Below are 23216 nucleotides of genomic sequence, written 5' to 3' on the forward strand. Positions count from 1 at the left end.
ATCGTTATTCAAATTGTTACACTTTTATGCTAATAAAAGTCAAATAAAAAGAGATAAATATGAACATACACACACGCACACATATATATTACGCAAAGTATATAAAATTAATTGTCAAACAAAATTCATCTCGCGTATTTTGTTTATATTCTTTGAAAATTATTTTCCATAAAAGGTATCACGAAAATGTAACATTCAACTCGTGTTAAATTATTCGTATTGTATCGTCGAGAATATACACATAATCTAATATTTTCCATTTAACTGCATCTCATGTCTGTTTAAAAATATAACCCGAATGGTAGTAGTAGTAGTAGTAGTAGTGGCCTATTATCTCTCGCGATAGAATATTTTTCAATTTTATTTAACAAGCCTGGAGTCCAATACAAACAAGTTTAATTAGTTACCCCAAGCACGATTCGCGATACTACTTTTATCGAATAACGTTGTTATAAATGAATGTCAAATAAAAAAGAGAGGGGGGGGAAGTTTTTTTCTTGCTTTCCTTTTTTCATTTCTTTTTTGAACCTATGTCAATTCATCACTATGTACATATGTTTGTTTGCATAAAACGTTCATGGTGAATATTTTGTGCTTGATAATTAAAACCTCGAAAAAGGTTGGTTTTAATAAAAAAAAAAAAGACAAATTTAAAACAGTTAAAAGTTGCGTCAGAGAAATTTTTGTTAGGTTGACCAAAAGTTCTTGAACGGATTCAAATTATTTTATTATTATTCTTATATTAATTGTTATCATAAAAATTTGTTGAACTTTTGTTGAATATGAACAAAAGAAATAGTTGACATTTTCGTGAGTTTTTACTAGGTGCTATTCGAAGTCTCTGTTTCGTGTCCTAGATCGAGTAATGCATTTTTGATAGGTCCAAAAACAGATGCATTCCTTACGATGAAAATAGCAAATTTAGGAATACATATGTCTTTTAATACATTATTTGAAATACAAGTATGTTTCATTTTATTTTATTTATAAGTTTGTAGCAATTGTAACTTTTATTTCTATCTATTTGATCAATATTTTGTTAAATAATTCATCAATAATTACATGCATATATTGTTCAATATAAGTAATAATTTATGAGTATTTATAATAGGAGTTGGTTTGCCTTAGAATTGCATTTAGTACAAACTATTAATTGGTGCAATATTGACCACTTATGTCATATTAATATTTTATTTTTATTATTAAGAATTATCAATGTTTTAAAATATTGACCCAATAAATAGAAGTTTTTACTTTCTTCTTTTTTTTTCCCCAAATGTCAATTGAGTATAGGAAACTTGTTGACATCATTGATTAGTCAAACACTCGAATATTACAGCTCGTATTCTCACGATTTCTTCAGGGCGTTATAAAGTATTCATATTTTTCCATTTTTGTGTTATTAAAATCAATAACAAAAGGAGTTCGGAAATGATGATTGAAATTTATTGTTAATTTGCGAAGTTGCAAGTAATTATTGTCCGAAATTACTCTTGTAAAAAAAAAAAAAGAAAAACAAGCAAGATGGTTTTTATTATCGTATTTCGTATTATTACTGTTTTATTCTCGTAAAATTTGTAGCAATTGAAAATGTTCTTTCTCTGGGAAATAATCCTGTTATTTAATATGTTACGAGAAAATAAATGAAGATTGATCGGTATTTACGAACTAACTTTAATCGTTTAAATTTAGTTTCTTTCCTATACGTGAATCCGGGGTACATAAATCGCATAACTCGTTTCTCGTACAATTTTTTTCTCTTTTTTTTTTTAATTCAGACATATGTTTTTTCTATAATACGCACTTATTCATTTAAAATCAACTATGAAAATTAAGATCCGAAATAAACTCGAATATTAAAATGTTCAAGAAAAAATGAAGAATTATTTTCAATTTATTTTAACAATAAATAATATGAAATATTTAATATTCACGATCATTATTATTATTATCATGATCATCATCAGCATCATCATCATCATCATTGTAAATTAATTATTTTATATTATTAAAATAAGCTTTTAAGCTTTAATAAGCTTTTTCCCATGCAAATACTATTGTGACGAATAAGTAATTATTCAACCTTTATTGTGAAATTAATCAAGGAAACGATTAGGTTAGAATTCGAAGGTGAGTGAAACACAGCCAGGTGCAACTTTCCCACGGTATGGAAGAGAATGAGAGAGAGAAAGAGAGAGAGAGAGGAATTATGAGAAGAGAAACCATAGTCATAGGAAAAAACACTGAGGTGCACTGTATTATTTTCAGTGATACAATAAAACAACGTAGTTATATATCTTTTGAATATGCAATCTAAAAATTGTTGAATGAAATAATTTCATTTCGCGATATGTGCCAAAAAGAAAAAAAAAGAAATATCTATCGGTTTCTTGTTCAGGTATATATCGTCAATATTAAAAACCTATAGGAAAAAAATAATATAAACTTACGAATATTTTTTCATTTTATTGTTCGAAAAGTGGAAATCAAATAAAAAAGAAATATGATCGATCGAAACGATTCAGGTCAAATTATAAAAAAACTTATAAACATATTCAAAATTGTTTAAAAATTAATTAAACACCGTAGGTATTTCGTAATTTTGTGATTTTTGTTAAATATAAAATCTTTTTCGCATATAAATTAATGTTAACATTTTGTTACATATATAAATTAATGTAATCGTTAAAAACAATCAAATCGTGGTTACTTTTTTAAATATTATTAATTATACTATTTATTGTTTTTTTTTAATAAATAGTCAATAAAATAATATCAGAAAACACAATAACGAAAATTAGAATAAAAACAGAAATGAAAGTAAATCTGTTGGTTTTTTTTTTCCCTTTTTTTTTAAGTAAAATCTTGGAATGCAATTTATTCAATTTCGGTTCATCGTTTGTTGGAGTAGTTTCAGCGGGTTAAAAACAGTTATGAGGGTTGTAAATAAAAATTTATGACTGTAATGAATGTAATGGTTCTCGAACATACCGGTTTCGGTTTCAGTTTTTTTGAAAACCGATATTATTTCGGTTTAGTATCGGAGTTCTACAACTATTATTTTCCCTTTCTATATTGAACTAAATTGTAAACGCAACTTCACTGAATAGAAACGGTTGAAATACCTCAATGCGGTTTTTATTTATTAAAATATATTAATAAATATTAATTTAATATTACACATTTTAGGGTGAAAATTGTAATATTCGTATAACAATTATAATAGTTTTTCGATATAAACAATTTTTTCGGTTATAATTGGTACATAATAAATTAAAATTAGTTATTTTCAGAACTAAATAAATTCCTGCATAATTCTCTTATCGTAATTTACAATTAGTACAATCTAAAAAGTTAACAAATAAAAAATCTAGAAAAATAAAGAATTCAATTTCTACTAATTAGCTTTCCTATTCTAGTTTTTTATATCATCGATATTAGTTCGTGAAATAATTTTATTCCTTCTTTTTATTCCTTCTTTTTATTTCTTCTTCTCTTCTTCTACTACTTCCTGTTGTTTTATTTGAATATAATTTTTCCACGCTATATTTCCCCCTATATTTTTATTCTTCTTCTTCTATTTTTCGGTTTCCTCTTTTGTCGTTAGTTTATATTATTTTTCATTTTTATTTTTGTTTTTTTATTTTTCTACTCGCATAAATTTTTCGTACATTCCGTTCGAAAGTGGTGGTGGCGAGGGTTAGGAGGGGGATGAAAATCAATCTGAAAGATTTTCGTTGTCCCGAGAAGATTCATTTACGAGCTTCGAAGATAAACATGTTTTATACAGGTCGTATTTTTCTAAGAGGAAAGTAGATAGATAGATAGGTATCTACGAAGAGATAGGGCAATAAATTTCTATCTGATACTTCGATAGAAATAAAACAAAACTTTTGAGTATTAATCTTATTTTTTCAATTCTCTTAAAACAATTTGTTTTGGTGTTCAAAATAAAAATTTATCTAAATACCATGATCGTTGGGGATCATTTTAATTATTATTTAATTAATTAATAATTTATTTAAAAAAAAATATATATATATGAAAATCTATGAATGTGTGATTTCAAATTTAGAGGTTCGAAAAATAAAATAAAAAAAAATAAAAATAAAATAATAATAATAATAATAGATAATAGATAGATAATAAAATAATAATAATAATAATAATAATAATAATAATAGATAGGGCAATAAATTTCTATCTGATACTTCGATAGAAATAAAACAAAACTTTGAGTATTAATCTTGTTTTTTTAATTCTCTTAAAACAATTTGTTTTGGTGTTCGAAATAAAAATTTATTTAAATACCATGATCGTTGGGGATCATTTTAATTATTATTTAATTAATTAATAATTTATTTAAAAAATATATATATATATATATATATATGAAAATCTATGAATGTGTGATTTCAAATTTAGAGGTTCGAAAAATAAAATAAAATAAAATAAAAATATAATAAATATATATATATTTATATAATTATAATATATATATATATTTATATATATTATATAATAAAATTATAATAATAATAATAGATAAATTATAATAAAAAGAGAGGAAAGGAAAGATAATAGTCAGGAAAGTTTGGGTTAAGAGAAGAATTATAGGATCTTAATGGTTTAGTAACAAAACCACCTATCCATTTTATTCACTGAACATTGTCGTTTGTCAGACCCGGTAGAGAGAAACGGAAACAAGTATAGCAGTGATGCTGAATATTCGTTTCAATCTACGATTATTCAGTAGTAGGAGTAAACGGTATCCATTCCGATAAAGTTATATATCATGGTTAACAAATATATCAATTACAAATTATGTGATATAAAACTATGGAAATATGGAGAATGCAATTGCATTAAATTAATTTAAATAATATCTTTCTTCTTTTCTTTTTTTTCGTTTTTCTTTTTCTTAGGATAAAACAATTTGATCAATTAAAAAAAACCAATTATGTTTTAATCGTGCCTTTTAAATCTAAAATATTTTCAAAATTATTTTTCCGATATTTGTTGGATTTTGAATGAAGAAATATATTCAATATCTTCAGATTATAATTTCCTAAACAAAAAAAAAAAGAAAAGTAACGTTATGAGATTGACAAATAAACAAAAAAATCTTTCTTTTTTTTATTTTTTTAAATTTCTTTTACCGTATTTTTCTTTATACTCGGCACGAAAGTACTTAATGCTTAAGGATTATCGTCTCATAGGCAACACAATGAGATTCCGAGATAAAGGGGAGGAATGTAGAGGACGCGAGAAAAAGGGTGAGAATAAGGGATGAAGGGAGAGTAGCAGAAAAAGGAAAAGAAAGAGAAAAGAGAAAGGTTGTTGGGAAACACTTGGAAAAGCGGAAAGGTGGAAACGGAATAAAAGGAACCGTCTGATACCAACTTCGAACGTTTTTGGATTCACTTTCCATAAACCCACTCATCTGCATATATATATATATTAAATACTCCTTTCAATATGACAAAACCCAGAAAAAACCCTAAAAAACCTCTCAAATAAACCTCAGAAAAAAACAACCTCTAAGAAAATCTTAACACAACCCCTGTCTTTGGTGAGAAAAAAATCCTGCTGCAATCCTGCCTTCGGTGAGAAAAAAATCCTGACTCAAACCCCTTCTTTGATGAGAAAAAAATCTTGACGTAACAAAAGACCGTAAAAATTGAAGGACATTCCATAGATCGACCAAAACCCTTTGAACATTCTACAAATTTATCGGACGGTTATACCATGATCGTAACATATTTGTCATATTTTTATCATATTTTGAATTTTTATTTTGCTATTTTCTACATAGTCTCCAACATTGTGTCTCGTCTAGCACGAATTTAAAAATATTTTTGCATATTCAATAAAACTACGCGTGTCCTTCAAATGTATTTGAAGTAAAAGCATTTCCACGTGACCGTTTTATCGGCGAAAAGAACCGTTGTCATCGGAGGAGAGATATTCCAACCAACTCAACCAACCCAATGAACGAACGAACGAACGAACGAATGAACGAAGGAACCAACCAACCCACTTTAACGGGCTCGTTCTAGACACGAGCTTTGATGGAGTGTTTTCAAGTACCGTTTCAAATTTTACTACGAATATGCGATAACCTTCTGTAGTACGATAACCCTTTTTCGTTCTTTAATTACAATCATATGGTTTATTACTTCATTTTTATGTTGTATTTTCGTTTTTTTTTCTGTTCTTTTATTTTTTTTTTTTGTATTTTTACATTCTTTTTTTATTCGCTCGAAAAATTTTATACTCGCGTACGAGAATGAACTAGTTAGTGAGAAAGAGAGAGAGAGAGAGAGATGGTATTAGAATTATTGTTGGTTTTATTGGAATGGTTTGATTTCGATGCTTTTTTCCATTTTGAAGATAATTATTATTTAACGATTACAATTGTAGATTTTTGTATGTATATTATTTTGATTTTTTACTTGCATTACTTGAAAGAGTATTAAATACTTAAGTATGAAGAAAAGAAATAAAAAAAAAATAATGAGGATATTGAATAAATTTATCATTTCTTCAAATTTTCATATTTCATATTATGTTGTATGTTTAATTATTCTTGTTATTACTTGTACTAAAATATAATATTCACAATTAATATTAGGACACAAAAGTTTCTAAATTCGTAGTAGAAGTTATTATTTCAAATTGTAACTTTCTTAACTGTAACAAACTATTTTGATTAATTTAATTAATAACGCACACTTTCGCTATTTTTTTTTTTTAATTAATTATTTTCACTTGTATATTTTCTATATTATTTACCACATTACTTATAGATCAAAATTAAACTGTCGCAAATAATTAAAAGGATTACCTATTAATAGTAACGTAGTATTGTTGTCGAAACAATGAATGAATTGCATTGGAACGTTTCCTTATCTAAAAGTTAAAAAAAAAGTTTTTAAAAAGCTAGAAAAGAACTGTTTCGCTGTACTCGACGTTAATGGAGAAGAAGAAGAAGAAGAAGAAGAGTAGAAAAAGTAGGAAGAGGAGGGGGTTGAAGGCAAGAAAAAAGGGCGGAATTGTACTTTCGTCACGCAAGTTCCAAGTTTAACCGTGTAGTTATGTGAACGGACGTAATTTGTCAGATCGTATTTTCTTTTCTTTATTTTTTGCTTTCTCTTTCTCTTTCTCTTTCTCTCTCTCTCTCTCTCTTTCTCTCTCCTTTTATCTTTTTTCTTTCTTTTTTTTTTCCCCCAAGAACGCGAAGGGTGAGTGAAAGGACGTTTTTCTTTGCCACTTTTCGTCTTACTCAAATGCATTAGATCGTAATTCGATCTCTTTCTCTCTCCCATTCTTTTCCTTTCTTTCTTTCTTTGTATGGGTTTTTTTTTCTTTTATCGTTAGGTCAAACCCATCGATTGTCTTTTCTGTGGTTATATTTTATACGAAACGAGCTACCGGAAACCATATACCTCTCCCCCTCATAGTTTTACCAATCAGAAAAAAAAACTGTCTTTCATGAAATTTTATGATACTTCGATATAGTTTTTCCCATACTCGTTCGTTATTTTATTATGTTGGACAAAAAGTATCATAAGTACAAAAATATTCTTCGCATTTATTCTGAACTTTGTTTACTTGTTCCATGAAAAAAGATTAAAATCAATAGTTATTTTAAAAAAAAATGTATATATTTCTTTTTAAAATTATATTCTCGAATATCTTCGATACTGTTCAATTAAATGTTATTAATAATTTTGCCAATTATATTCGCAAAAGGTACAAATAGGTAACGGGATACGTTTGTTCGTGATAAACAAACAAACAAAAATCTATTTCAACAGTTAAAGAATTTATCGTCTCAACCATACACATAGTGGAAATCCGATTAAAGTGAAACAAAAATGTTGGTAGAAAATATAAACGTTAAGAGAAACGGGAAGGGTGTGGGATTCCAGCCAGTGAAAGATAAAAATTTTAATTAACTATAAGATCCTTCAAGGATACACGTGTGCTATTTCACAATAAACTGCCACTCCATGACTTTGAGTTTAATCATTCATATTTCTGTGAGTGTCTACGTTTGTTAGAAATGAAACTGTTAGGTTTAATGGTCGCGAAGTTAATTATATCAAATATTCTAGAAAAAAGAGTCACGAACCATAAATAATTAACACTTTTATTACCAGCCATATTTCTTCATTTTCTTTTTATCTTTTTTTTTTTATATTTTTTCTTATTCGTTATACCGAAACAGGGACCTTGAACTTTTCATTTTCTTTTTCTTTTAATTATATCCATACAACGTATAGAAAATGTTGAAAAGAAAAATTCTTTAAGAGTCCTTCAAAATCAATTACTTTCTTTTCGGTCGGTACTATTTAAGTTCGTAATTAAGTTTGACAATTAACAATTCGAAAAAATAATTAATAGATATATAAGATTATATCATAGGACGTGTATGAAAAACAATAACATTAATTATTACTAAACTATAAAGATTGTTACAATTTTAGAATATATTAAATAAATAAAAGAAAACAACGAGATGAGATACCATGAGTCATAAATTTTTGGAATTTTTTCATCTTCAAAAATGTTTAAATAATAATGAAATAAAAATTTCTAACGAATAAATATCGAAATATTTTAAATATTCAGTATTGAGATAATATTTTTCCAAACATTTGAGTACCCAACGTATCGAACAAACAACAGCTTTATAACGCAAGTAATTTTCTTCTTGATTTAACTCATCCTCTCAATTCATTTATCGCGTATTCACGCTTTCGTTAGAATAACCATGTAAATTATTATTGTAGATTATTTTTACTTGCATTTTTACTTGCATATTTTACTTGCATTTTCCCCTCCCCCAGAGCCCCAGCCCCATCCTTCGTTTGACTTTTAAAACAGTTTATATCACTTGTATTTGGAATTGGGAGAATGTTCATGTTGTACGTTACGTAAACGAGATTATACGACGTCGTTCATCACGTTCGACTAAATATGTATGTATACGATTTACGTTGCGATTAAAAGCAAAATAAATAGGATGTCCTATTTCTGAATAAAATGTGAAATATTCTAAAAATGACTGTCATACGCGCTTCCAACGTAATAAATAAATACGTTCATTTTTTATTATCAAAATACAAAAGAAAAAGTGTATCAACGATATTTGATTTTATTAATAATACGTGTTAACGTGACGAAAAAAGTTATATTAGAGATAATTGGTATATGCATAATGAAAATTAGAATAATTATTATCCTTTACTAAAGTTTAAGTTTTCTTCGTATTTTTGAAAAAGATTAAAAATCATAATCGTGTTATAATAACGAAATTTATTATCAAAGTTTTAATGCATCGTCACGAAACTCGAAAAGTAGAATATAATTAATAATACCCCCGTTACGATTTAATTTTATTAATTAACGTAATGATTGTTATATTGACAAATATCGATATAACAAATTTATATCGTAATTGAAATGTATGATTAAAACGTTAATCAAAATTCGATTTAAAAAAAAACAAAAAAATAAAAAAGAAGAAATACATAAAAAATCTTCTTCTTATCTTTCCACGAGATTAGGTGATCGTTAGGATATCGTGAAATTATTTGATATCATTCGGTAATCATTCATATGATTATTGATTTTATGTTGATGAAGGTTTCATGTACACATAGTTTCGATCAAGTATGAAAATAGCGATAGCACGCGAATAGCGAATGTAATCCTTCCCTGCTTCATTACTAAACTCGATATTGCAGTTCGGTATTTTGTCAGCTTTGACAGTATTAAGCAGATTACTAAAATTTAAACAGTCACCTTCTCTAAGTGAATTTATTAAATTTAATCTTTTCTCGTAAAAAAAAATTACATATCGAATAATTATCTTAAAAATTTCATTAAACGAAAAAAAGAAAAACCAATTCTTTTCTATACTTAATCGCCAAATTGAAAAAACAATTTTTTACAATCCAAATAACAATAATAATAATAAACAAAAATCTCGCAGGAAAATAATTATTTGAATATATTGTTCACAAAATATAGTCTACTATTAAAGGGGTGGGTTGAAAAGTTATGATTGTTTACGTTGAAAAACATAAATGATCATTTGAACCGACGAACAAATTAGGCTACAAATTTTTCCCAACCCTCCTCTTCCCCTAAATCACAAACGCGTAATTATTATTTCAAGAAATTTTGTCCAAGACGAATTGCAAGATTTATCTCGTAATTGAAGATTCGAAAACGAGATTAAAAAACAGAAAGGGGGTGGGTGAGGGTGGGTGAAGAGAAAGAATAGAGGAAGTAAGAAAGATAAGGGATGAAAAGTAGAATGTTGGGGGGTGTTGGATTGTGGCGGTGATGAAGTTAAAGTTGAAGATAGTTGTCCGTTACGGTGGCAGACAAACTCGTTGTTGATTGAAGTCAACAAAGTGGTTTCTCCTTTTAGTTTCGAAGGAAGGAACACGAGTTCTACGGAAATTACAGTTGTGGTTTGAGAAACATCTCACAGTGTATCGGCAGGTGATCGTTGCATATAGTGTACTGATAAATCTACATACACGTTAGTTCATTCACACACACACACATATATATATATAAGAAAACTAACCAACCAACATGCATGCATCAGATTATACATACACGTGCACATGTACACACACATAGATAGACAGAGGCAGGCACACCAACGAATCAACTAAAATCAGACTCCTCGGAGTTTAGCAATACACGGAAAGACGTTTATCCTTGATATAATTTAAGTAAGTTTCTCGTAAATCTTCTCAGCTGTTATCCAAATTCGTTCGCAAAACTCTAAATATATTATTTAGAGTTAGAATTATTTATAAATCGTTAATACAATCTAATTTAATTAATTTTCAATTTTTTGTTTGTTTATTATTATTATTATTATTATTATCATCGAATTAATTTTTCAATTTTAAATTTGTATTTGTTGTTATTATTGTAGTTTCGTTCTGCACTAAATACTGTTTATCATTATTAATCAAAATTATTGTAGTATATAATTGAGCCGTTTATTTTAATATTTTTGTTTGTTTTGTTTTTGTTGTCGACCGAAATAACAGCTACAAATGGAAGTTGTAATTGTCACTATCAAAATGAATATCTTTAAGATTACACTTAGTTCTTTTTTTTTTTTTTTTTTTTTTTGTTTTTTTAAGATAAACCTATACATCTTTTTTTATATCCGAAAAACAATACCTTAGCTGTCATTTATTACGTTAATATTATTAATTCTTTCATCACTAGGATAATCGATTATATCAAACATTGACTAAATTATTTCACAAGAAAAATTTCACGATTATTTTTTGATAAATTTGTTAACGAATAATTGGTAAAGAAAAGAAGAAAAAAATTAATTTTCGAAATATATTGCGGTTCACTTGGTAGATTGTTATTATTAATAACAATTGTTTAATTGTTTAAAAAAAAAAACAAAAGGAATCTATTCTATTCGTAATATCCTCGAATCGTTAAAATTATTAGACTATCATTATAATACACAAAAGAAATATCTTTGTTGTCGACACCAATAAATACTAACTAAGCCCTGTCACGGGGGTAGGAAAATCCCTTCCACGCTCTAGTTCGTTCCGTACTTTCTCTCTTTGGCTACATAATTTCTCAGTAACATCGTGCGAATTTCAAAATAAGCTTTTCACTCGACAGTTGGCAAGAAGAAGGAAAGGGGGCAAATAATCGGTAAGAAAAATCAACGATATTGTTAGTTGTTTTCTTTTTCCTTTCTTTCTTTTTTTTTTTCTTCATAAAACCGCGACAACGTTTATAACACTCGATCATTTTTATTCGTTAAAATAAACGATCATTTGTTCTACCTTATATATATATATCCTGTTTCTATTTCTTATTTTCGTAGAATAAAGAAAAGTGAGAAAAGATAATCGTTACGTTTTGTTGGAAAGAAAAAGAGTAATGTGAAAGAAGGAAAGGTTAAGTTAGATGTTGGAAGGATAGGTATACAAAAAATTAGGGTTGAAATGTCTAACGTGTTTAAACTTTTCTTTCGTAGTAACTGATCATTAGATACCAAAAGGATCATCTTAATTTAAGTGTTCGTTGAATACTTGTTTAAACATTAATTATGATACTATAACATACTATTAAATTGAAGTTAACTAAAATATACTGATAATATAATTATGTTAAATTTTGTTTCTTTTTTTAAATTCTGACATTGTCTACCAGGTAATTCCCATTAAAATGAGATCTTCTCATATCTCGTAGATAATCAATGGAAAGATGAACAGAACAAATTTTTTTTAATTTATTCGTAATAAGATAAGATTCAAATCTATATATTTGAAAGATAGATTTATTCACTTTGATTAGAAATTGATTATCGAATCTTAAAAGGATTTTCATTAAATAGAAAATGAACTTTGTGTTCTATATCGATCAACCAAAGATTAGAACTACTGCCATATATTATTACAGTGAAACGGATGATGCGTTTGTGCTCGGACAAATGGGATTAAATAATTTATTCGGTTTTACGCATAGGGTTGGGGGTATGCCAATGACGTAACAAAGTGAAGCAGAGTAAAGTTATGGTCTTGTTGTATGCGAGAGTGTAAACCCGATGCCTAGGACACACAGATCTGTTAATTCTGTTGAAACGGAATGTTAATTGAACGGCAACATAATTAAACAATTAAGGTTAATCTTATTCGGACTAATCGAAAATATTCAAATTTTTATTTCCTTCTTGATGCAATGATTGATACCGAATTCATTGAAGAAACAAGAAAAGAAAAATAATTGTAAATTTGAATTTATTTGCAGTTTATTAGTATGCAGTGTAAATTCCTATGTTTAACAGAAGTGTACTGTTTAAACAATTTTATTATTTATTTAAAAATATGTTTCTATTAAATAAATATAATAATAATAATAATAATAATAATGGTAATGTAAAATAATAAATGAACAATTAGTTGCGTTTTAAATTTGATGAAAATGTACGGTTATATAATGACAGGTTCATATACGCAAGTACATACTGTGAAACCGAACGAACCAATCAGGTCTCCGAAGCTGAACGTCCACCACCAATGGCAACACTTTAGACTTTGGTATAAATAGATCCAACCGTTATCTCTTCTTCCATTCTTCCTTCGAATTTTGCCGAGAGGACGATTATTATTTCCTTTTTAAGTTAACTTCAACCGGTTTGGTGCAGAACAAAAAAGAAAAGAAAGTTCAGCAACTTCAACTTTTCCATCGTGTGTTAAGAAGAAAAGAGATCAACATATTATATTTCAGATAAAAGAAATAGAAAAATCTAAACCATTTGATATGATTCCAAAGTTCCCAAAAACAATCTTCAATTCGCAAAGAAAATATTTCACCGAAAGTTGTTGTTCAGGAGGTCACCGATTAGAGTGCTAGAGTCCCAAATGATTTAGAACAAAACAACAACAACAACAACAAATGAATAGAAAAGCAAAAACGGAAAAAGTAATTTAAAAATTGCAACCTCGTGAGAAAGGGGCGTGTATCTCGTGTATCCGTGCATGTGTGTGTGTGTGTGTTGAAGTTACCACTCTCAATGCTTCCGATCGAATTTACACACGTGTAAGCGCGCGTATGAATGTGTAAGAATAGAAGAGATTTCTAAAAGGATATCATCTATGTCTCTCGAAATATCGAAGATACAATTTGGTATTTGTTTTTTCTTTTCTTTCCCTTTTCCCCTTTCAAAAAAAGGAAAAAAAATGGATGATATTGAACGAATTATGAGACAAATACTTTAATGAATGATCTCGCGATGAATTTGATAAAGAAGATCACAGTAAGAAGTCGTATGAAAGGAATGGTTGGGTGGTTGAATTGCGGTGGGGAGGGGGGAAGGAAATAATTATGGGGCGGGAAGGAAAATATAATGAAAAACGGATACACGAATAGACAATGAATGTTAAGAAAAAGATGTTTTAGTGTGTCGAGGGTTAAAGAAATACCTCAAAGACCTTGCCGTGGGCTTTCCGTAAGCGTTAACTTATCCCCATCGAGCGATCTCTAAATCCAGACGTGTTAATCAGCGGTTGAGGCTTCATCCCCAGAGATCGTCACGTTCAGAGTACTCGACGGGGGTGTGTCATGGGAGGAGAAGGAAGGGGTATATATACTTTAAAAGAGAGTAAGAGAAAGAGAGAGAGAGAAAGAAACAAAAATAATGAAATGTCAGTGTTGTTGAGAAAACCAGAAATACCAAAAACGAAAAAAAAATATAAAATCAAGAGAAGAATTATACGAATGGAAATAAAATGAAATTAACAAAAGTGACCAAATATGCGGGGATCAACGAAATAAGATGAATAAGAATAAGAAGAAGAAGAAAACAAAGTCTAAAGAATAAAAGGATAAATACAAATTTATAAATAAACGATAAAATAAGATAATCAGATTAATAGATGGGATTACATAGAAGCGTAGAAATTTTTGGCGGGTAAAAAGAATTTACGGTATTTAATGGTTGACGACGGGTATTTTGCGAAAGGTGATGATAAAATAGGATTATAGAGAATTACGGAGGGGAGGGGGGAGTGGTTGGGAGTATTTTTTTTTTTTAGTGATCGAAATCGAAGGACTTTCTCGATTCGTTAGGATGATGACTGAGGTCGAAATTTTACGGCCGATAAGTTAGAACGGTTGTGCTTAGTCGGATTTAGAACGCGACACGGATTCTCACTCTCTCTCTCTCTCTCTCTCTCTCTCTTTCTCGTTTCCTCGTTCTCTCGGTACGCGAGACGAGAGAGCACTGCGTAGTCCTCTGAAAGCAACCCCTGATTCGAAGCCGAGTCTCTCCCTCCTGTTCCTGGTCCACCGCCCTCCACCCTCATCTACCATCCCTGAACCCCTTCTCCCCACCAACCCTCTACGTCCCGCCCTTTCCTTTCTCTCTCATTTTCTAGCCTCCCTCTCTTCTTCCCAAACCCTCTCTCTTTCTCTTTCTCTTTCTCTTTCTCTTTCACGCACGCTCTTTCTTTCTTTCTTTCTTTCTTTCTCTCTCTCTCTTTTCTGTCTCTCTCTCTCTTTCTGTCTCTCTCTCTCTCTCTCTCTCTCCTTTATTCTTGCTTGCTTGCTTGCTTGCTTGCTTGCTTGCTTGCTTGCTTGCTCTTTGCCACAGCATCCCTTGACTATCCATCCCCCAACACTAACGTCATCGCTTTCTACCAACGCCATATTCTACACACACACATACACACATATGGTACTCTCTCTATCTCTTTTTCTTTCTACGATAACTCCCGACGATGACAAGACTCAGATATCACGATAGTACCGGAAGTATCATCCAAAATCGACTAGACAATTGCTTCCATTTTTCAATTGTTTACAATTTTGATGTATTCTCTTTCGTACTTTTTCCCTAAATATACCGAGATTTATGGGAGAGTTAAGATAATGGGCTGGAATTTTGTTTTCAATGGATGGTTAAGTTTGTAGGGCTGTTAAATTTATTCGATGATAGTTCTTGGGTTTTACGTTGAATTATTTCCGATTGGGGATCAAATTTGTTCAACTTCGTTGCTAAGGATCTGAGTTGATTTATAATTTCTATTCTTTTTTTTTCCTTTTATATTATTTAACACACAATTTAATTATTATATTTATTTTAATTTATTATTCAGTTTTCTTTTTAAGAGAGAGAGAGAGTTTTGAACGATTAAAAAAATTATTTTCTTTCCAATCATATTTTTCATACATTTTTATACTTTTAGGAAACATTTTCATATCGCAAATTTTCTATTTCGAGAAATTGATATATTTATCTTTTGGATTGAAGAAAAGGAAACATTTTCTGAATCACAATGTTTAATATAATGAAAAATTGATCCATTTGAATGTTTTTCAATATGAAATTTTATTTTATAAAATCTGTGTTATATTGTTGTTTATCGAAAGAAAGAAGAAGGAAAGAATACATTTATTTCGATGGCTCTGATATTTAATCATCGATAGAAACGATTCTTTTATTTAAGGAAGGATTTACAAGAATGAAATCACTTATTTCCTGATCGATCGTAAATTTTCTTTCATTGAATCTTGACGTATTTATTTTACCGATTGAGAAGAAGGAAAAGAAGAAGAAGAAGAAAAATAAGAAAAAAAAAAAAAAAGAATTTTTCGAATCAATGTTGGATATTAGAAAGAATCGATTTATTTCGATGCTTTCCGATCTTCAATTACGGATAATATGATTCTTTGCTTTAAGAAGAAGGATTTAAAAAAAAAAAAAAAGGATGGATGATCGCTTTCGAATTGATCGTCAAATTGTTTTCTCTCTATCAAATTTCAACCTACTTTGCCATTAAACAATTAAACGATTTTTTCTTTTTTAAATAATTTCGGATATTTATACAAAAATGTTCGATCTATTTCAATATTTTTCATATTTGATCATTGATAAAAAATTAATAAATATTTTTTTACGAATACTTAATACCGTGATTTATATTTTTATTCAATTTTTAGTATATCTAAATTTGACGGATTAATTTTTAATGATTGGTTTTTATGAAATCATAAATATTACATTTTATTGTTTAAAACGAGACAACCTGTCTTTTTTCTTTTTCTTTTTCTTATTTTCCTTATGCACTTCTCCCATATTTCAATTTTTTTTTTAAAATGAAGCGTTCGTTAGAGTAGAAAAAAAAAGAAAAAGAAAAGGAAATAAAGAAAAATTATCAAGCGTGAAATAGTTTAATGAAGTGTTAATTTCGAATGCCATTTACATGCATTCGTCTAACCAAATAGCATTGGTCCTTGTTGCATTCGTTGTATCGGCGTATTCAAGCGTGTTGGAACAACGAAATCCATTTAATAGAAGCCGATAGGGACATTTTGTGGTTAGGAAACGATCGTACCATCAATGTTATTACCTCTTACTTGATTACCTTTTTATAGAAGCATATAAAAGTTATGGTGAATTTTTTTTTTAGGATCTAGAACGTTCACGAATGACGATCCAACATTAAGAATGTTAATAAAATTATTTTATATTGGCATACGAAGATTATTAATTTCTTAATCTTTTCTAAAAAAAAAAGTTAGTTTTAATTATTAAAATTAGTATGTTTAAATATGCGTTCCTTTAATCGCACGATGAATATCAAACCGATATTCAATTTCAACCAATGTGCATTGAATAATTTTCAATGGTTTTAATAATCGCCAAGGCGATTAATTTTACGATTAATACGATAATGGCAGGTACTGTTGAATTGTTTTCGAACGCTCTATGGTGGTTTTTTTATTTTTTTTTATTTATCATTACAAATATCCACCGGGAAAAAAAAACAATAATTGAATGATTCGAAGTCAGCACTTTCGTTAAAATAGGATATTATTGACCCCATTGACATAAAAATAAAACGAGATATTCGATGTGTCCTAAAAATGTTGTTTCATTTGGCTCAAGTGAACAGAGTTACGTAAGTTTAAAAACGGAACGAAATATTTGGCCTGTTAATACGTTGAGTACGGCGCTGATTTTGGTATAATTTTTGCTCAGGTGGCATAAAGACGATGGTACCAAGAGACAATCAGTAAGACCCCACTCTGTCCAAACCAAAAGTTTACTGTCAGTCCCGAGGGACTGATGCGACCTGAACGGAAAGTTCAGTGTCAGTCTCTAGGGACTGACGTAGCACTCAACGTGTTAAATATATACATATCATTTAATTGAGCTTAATATTTAATATCAATGGATAATAATGAAATAACATTGGTTGATTAATAAATAATTATTTATAAAGTATACAAAAATATGACGTATTTCAAATATATGATTGTACACTGTCTATGAGTTAAACACACATAAATTAAAATAGAATATCAGTTTGATTTTTGCGTACCAACGAAACGTGTATCGAGAGACATATTATTATAATTCTGATATAACTGAAATATTAAATTTTTTTTTTTAAATTTTTTATATTAAATTTTTGAAATATTAAATTTTTTAAATTTATCCTATCTAAAATATGATCTATCTAAGTTAATAATTAATCATTTTTAATAACATTTCGATTTTGTATATACATATATACATATCGAATTTATGAACATCCTATAAAACGAAAGTACTTAACATGCTCGCACAATAGACTATGAGTCGTTGAATAAATCTGTAATGTCGTTTACTTGATGTAACTGAGTAGTATATACGATCAAACGCATACACGTACACGTACACGTAGTACACGTATATGTTTCAAGATTCCGCTCGATAAATTTTCCTCCTGTTACCTCTAAAAAAACGTAAACGAATGTGAACTTTGATCTAGTTTATCACCTATGTAATTTGAAATCAACGGATCAGCGCTTTTGCGTTCCTATTGAAATAGAAAACAGTAAAATACCATTTCCAATCTTTTCTTGTCTCATTCCATACAAAACAACACACACACACACACAAAACAACACACACACACACACACAAAACTTTTTATCCGGTATCGAAAATAATTTATCGTTAGATCTACAAAATACTTCTTTTTTTTTTCTTTTTGCTTAAATATAATTATATTTTTCAAATTAAACACATTTGCAAATTCGCGCGAGTATTTCGTGAAGAGAAAAAAAAAGTAACTTCATTTACCGAATATTGTGTATGTTACGTGAATTTTTCTAACACGCGGACCACAAATATTCCACTCCTCCTATCCTTTTTTTTCTCTCTTTCGTGATTGAGCAACGTTTGTTTTCGATGGATTCATGTTTTTTTTTGTTTTCTTTTTTTGAATAATTCACGAAATGACTCGTTCTATTTCTGCCCGTGTCATAAACTTTTCCGTTGCAACGAACAGAAGAAGAAGAAAAAAAAACAGGAACAAAAAATCGAAAGAATTGACAGTAATAGAATTGCATTTCCTACGATGTTATTTACAAGTCAAATGTAAAATGTTTGTGTAATTATAAAACATCAATTGATTTTTCTTCTTTCTTTTCTTTTTTTTTTATTGAAATTTTTGTAAATTCAATTTTTCTTTCGGGGATCGTGGAATATTTTTTTATTATTATTATTTTTTTTTTCATCATATTAGAGTTTGAAAATTTAAACAAAAATGTGAGTTTTTAAATATGTTGGGGTGAGGGGAATAAGGGAGGGTAATCGATATTTGAAATTATTTAAGAATATTTTTCATACAAAGTGTTTTTTTTTTGTTCGTGATGAAAAATGTGGGGACTGCTGTATTTTTTGGTATGCATTAAAATATTTTATTGGAGAATAAATATTTTTAATCGATTTTACTATTTCATTGCAGAGAAAGAGAGAGAAAGAGAGAAAGAGAGAGTATTCTGTACACGTAGTTACCAAACTTTCCTCGAGAATTATCATTCCACAACTTACATGACAATTCTATCGACGTTCACGAGTGGAATATTAATTCATTTTCAGTTCTAACATATTTCTATATTTTATATTGAAGTTTACTTTTTTAGAATATTTTATTTTTCGTATAAATTCAATCGTAATCTGTGCACACTTTATATATTCTTCAAAATGTCATTAAAAATCATACGAAAGTACGATCAATCTCACATCAATAATCACACTTTAATCTTTTTATCTTTATAATTTTTAAGAAGAAAACAACAAAAAATATCATTTATAATAAAAATAAATTTCAACCTGGCAGAGGGATGGCGTAAAGGTTTCGTTAAAAGTATTAACTTCGTATAAAAAATCGTTCATCATTTAAATACGAACGAATAAAAAAAAAAATAAAATATAATGAGTATAATTTAATTACTACAAAACAAATTTAACGAAAAATCTTTCTAAAATGTAAAATGTATTTCTCGAATCCACTACCATTTTATTATATACGAGGAAGAAGTAATGGGATGGCGCAGGAGGGTTGGATGAATAGGACGGGGGGAGGGGAGAGAAGGAGTTAGATGTGATGAACGAGGTTACTGATTGATCTAAAAATTGATCTATCAATGTCAGGAAGGATATCGTTTAACAGAAATCACATAGGAAAAATTCCTGAACACTTTTCACGAAGTCAACGAACGAGAGATCCTTTTATTTAGATTGCTTTCTTAAATTCTTACTGAAAGTTATGAGATTCGAGAAAAAGAGAGAGAGAAAGAGAGGATGAATTTAAAATAAAAAAAAAAATTAAAAAATAAAAAAATACGAAGAAAAAAAAAAGAAAGAAAGAAAAAAAAAGATCGAAAATTATGGGGAAAAAAAACAAAATGTAGAATTGATAAAAGAAATGATAATAAGAATACAAAAAGGCTTTCGTGTTGCGTTTTAAAAGATCGGTTTTAATTTAAAAAAAAAAATAAAAATAAAATCGAAAAAAAAAATAAAAAAAGAATAACGAATTAATTGAAGTGTTTTATAGAGGATTGTTTACGGTTTGTTTTCTCATTTCTTTACATTAGACCAAAAGAAAATTCATTCGTGCTTTCTGACGTGAATTCAATCGTACAGAGGGGTAGGAGAATGAGAAGGATGAAAATGGTGGTAGGAGCCAAGGGTGGAACTAGGGGAGGGGGAAGAGGAAGGAGAGAAAATGTTCGAGTTTGTTAGTTCGGATAGCACTAACTCACGTTCGTGTTTTTCCAGTCGCGATAAAATGGAATTTCTATTATTTTACTTTATCCTTATTGTTCTTGAATTCTCTCGACGAAAATTGTTGAACGAAAAGAGAAGAAGAACCGGACACAGAGTTAGTTCGCAATGTGTGTAGTATAATAGTAGTGACGACATGTGGGGTGGTGGTTTTCTCTTGGTCTGTGTTTTACATTGAAAAATTCTCTGCATGTTAAAAACACGTTGACTGCCACGCGCATTTACAGTGAAATCTTTTTCAAGCCACTCGTGCCACTGTAAGAAGCGTATTCTGCTGTGTATTTCTACCGATATTTTAAGAATGCGAATCGCTGCTTGTTGCAAGGATAATCTCTCGCTCCGTTTGCTTCCATGGTATCATGCATGGAGACTACACACCATGGTGTATCATGCTACCGTGGAATGGTGACACGAGTTGTATTTTCTTTTTCTTTTTTTTTCTCGACTTGCAAATTTTTCTCGCATATTTTTCGTTCACGGGGTTTATCGTTCGTCGGGGTTACATTTATTATTATCAATCATTAAATTTGACGACAATATGTGAGAGAGAGAGAGAGAGAGAGAAATAATTAATGCTCGAATTTTAAGGATTATTAAAGGACAATTCACGATTTTTTACGAGACTTCGTACGTTTGAAAAATGAGCGAGATAAAAAAAAAGTTCAAACAAAATTTGTCGTACGGAACATATATATACATTTAGAAAAACTCTTCAAAGTAAATTACGTCAATTAGAGAATTAAAAAGTTGTGATGGCAAAAATTACGATATCTTTCGTATATAATAAAAAACAAAAATGAATTAAAACTAAAATTAAAAAGAAAAAGAGAAAATAAAACCTACTTCAACGCGAAAGGGCGCACCCCGGCAATTAGAGTTAGTAGATCAATGGAAAGGTTTTTTACAACAACGAAAATTGGCAAAGAGGAAAATTGGCATTGGTTTTGAGAGATGTAGAAGAAAACTTGGAAACGAAAACAAAAAAAACAAAAAAAAGAAACCCCCTCCCCCAGAAGAAGAAAATAGAAAATATATCTGGAGTATTGTTTATTTTTCTCTTTCTTTCTTTCTTTCTTTCTTCACGACGATTATCACGTTTCTTTAAAAAAAAAAAAAGTTTAGTAAAGTATGTAAGATTTTAGGATACCTTTTTGAACATGGAAGAATTCTTTCGTAGGACATCAAAACGCTGATAAAGGCAACGATAACCTTCTGTCGGCTAGATAAAATAAAATTGATGTTACATCCTCCTCTAGCTACCAATCCTCTTCCAATCCTCTTCAACCTTCCAATTCCCCCTTCTTACTTCCCACAACTGGTTCACCTTAAATCTTTTTCCATCTTTTTTGGACATCGATATCGTTTCTTCTCTAGCGACAACCTTTTTCGTCGGCACGTTTACACGCATGCCAACCAACACGTTGTTCTGGTTGGCCTGAAGCTGTATAAAAGATTCATTGCTTTCCGATAGGCAGGAAAATGTACCACCTGGGGTATCATCGATCGAGATATCGATCCTAGTAATACTACCACACTTCCTGTGATTTACTGCAGTAATCTTTCCCAAAGCCCTTTTGTTTCATTCCCAACCAAATTCCTTGTCAAATTCTCTTTTTTTTTCCCCTCCCTCTACTTTTTGTTGTTGTAATTATGCAACGTAAGGGGGGGAGGAGAGGAGGCCATTGTTCGCGGATTATTCGAAACACACGCGAAATATGAACGAAATGAAACAAGACAATTTGATTTTTTTAATCACATTATATTTTTAATGGCTGATTTTACTGCCCCTCTAAGATTGCGGCATTATTTAATGTTATTGTTATTAAAAATGAAAGAAAACAATTTGCAAAAATTTATTAACACTTTGAAGATTTCTAGAATATTATCGAATAATTTATACATATTTTGTTATTTAGATTTTTAATTTAATAATAAACATAGTTATTCAAGCATGGCAATGCGATATTACTGCCCATTAATAAAAAATAAGTTAATTCCAAAAAATATATTTAAAATATTATAAAATTATAATATTATAAAAAATATATATATTATATTTTTTATACTATATAATATAATATAATATAATTATATATAATATTAAATATCTTATAAAAAATATATTTAAAATATTAGCATTGTAAATCTATTTCAAGATTTATTGCAAAATGTGTACTACTATTATTTGAAAATTGTTTGTTTTTTTTTCTTTAGAAGGGAAAAAAAATGATACGTTAAATTGAACATTTTAGAAGAAATTCGCGAATAGGAGGAGGAGGAGGAGGAGGAAGGATATGAAGCACCAAATGTATTTTCCTTAAATAACTTTTATATACTAGTAGTGTTCCTTGTGAAACATCTTCGGTGTTCGATTCATTTTATACTTTTCCGAATGTAAGAATAAAACTCGTAGAGGGGTTTTCTAGTTGAAAGGCAAAGAGAAGAGGAGGAGGAAGAGAGAAGCGTACACTTGGATTCTGTTTTCTTAACCGATAAAACAACATCGATCCTTACTGCGGCGTGCCAACGTCCATTCCATTAGATATCTCGTTGGTTTTTGCGTTTGTTCGAA

At 29.1% G+C, this 23216-nt stretch overlaps 2 protein-coding genes across 2 annotated transcripts in view; one reads left to right on the forward strand and one right to left on the reverse strand.

The window, feature by feature from the left end:
• LOC122523179 overlaps positions 1 to 14244 on the reverse strand; it is a 46694-nt gene extending 32450 nt beyond the window's left edge. Inside the window, exon 1 of the mRNA XM_043644826.1 lies at positions 14004 to 14244. The gene's annotated coding sequence lies outside the window, so the exon portion shown is untranslated. The remainder of the gene's footprint in view (positions 1 to 14003) is intronic.
• Positions 1 to 23216, forward strand: part of LOC122523180 (midasin) — a 104958-nt gene that overhangs the window by 46280 nt on the left and 35462 nt on the right. The window lies entirely within an intron of this gene.

This window comes from Polistes fuscatus, unplaced genomic scaffold, assembly GCF_010416935.1.
Source record: "Polistes fuscatus isolate 324 unplaced genomic scaffold, CU_Pfus_HIC Scaffold6, whole genome shotgun sequence".
Classification (NCBI taxonomy): Eukaryota; Metazoa; Arthropoda; class Insecta; order Hymenoptera; family Vespidae; genus Polistes; species Polistes fuscatus.